The sequence below is a fragment of the Alexandromys fortis genome, unplaced genomic scaffold (assembly GCF_014885135.2).
Source record: "Alexandromys fortis isolate MF-2015 unplaced genomic scaffold, M_Fortis_MF-2015_v1.1 scaffold_428, whole genome shotgun sequence".
Lineage (NCBI taxonomy): Eukaryota > Metazoa > Chordata > Mammalia > Rodentia > Cricetidae > Alexandromys > Alexandromys fortis.
In genome coordinates, this window is record NW_026068297.1 from 1 (window position 1) to 931 (window position 931).

Sequence of the window (931 nt, forward strand, 5' to 3'; positions counted from 1 at the left end):
TCCGGGGTCTGTTCAGATGTCTAAGGAAACAGATGAGGGGCCGGAAGGTGAGCATAATAGCAGTTCTTCATGGCTCTGATCAGAAGATTATATTAGTTCCGGAATCTTTTCAGAAGTCTATGGGAACATAAGGGGAGGGGCCAGAAGGCGAGGATGACCTTACTTCCGGTCTCTTTTCAGAAGTCTATTGCAGCCCACTGAGAGGGGCCGGAAGGTGAGTATAATAGCAGTTCTTCCCGACTCTGATCAGAGTGTTATATTAGTTCCGGACTCTGTTCAGAAGTCTAGGGGTACATAAGGGGAGGGGCCAAAATGTGAGTATGATATCACATCTGGGGTCTGTTCAGATATCTAAGGAAACAGATGAGGAGGGGCCGGACGGTGAGGATAATAGCAGTTTTTCCGGCTCTGATCAGAGGGTTATATTAGTTCCGGACTCTGTTCAGAAGTCTAGTTGAACATAAGGGGAGGGGCCAGAAGGCGAGGATGACCTCACTTCTGGTCTCTGTTCAGAAGTCTAATGCAGCCCACTGAGAGGGGCCGAAAGGTGAGGATAATAGCAGTTCTTTCCGGCTCTGATCAGAGCATTATATTAGGTCCCTGGACTCTGTTCAGAAGTCCTTGGGAACATATGGGGAAGGGCCAGAAGGGGAGGATGATCTCACTTCCGGTCACTGTTCAGAAGTCTAATTCAGCCCACTGAGAGGAGCCTGAAGGTGAGGATAATAGTGGTTCTTCCCGACTCTGATCAGAGGGTAATATTAGTTCCGGACTCTGTTCAGAAGTCTAGGGGAACACAAGGGGAGGGGCCAAAATGTGAGTATGACCTCACATCCGGGGTCTGTTCAGATGTCTAAGGAAACAGATGAGGAGGGGCCGGAAGGTGAGGATTATAGCAGTTTTTCCTGCTCTGATCAGAGGGTTATATTAG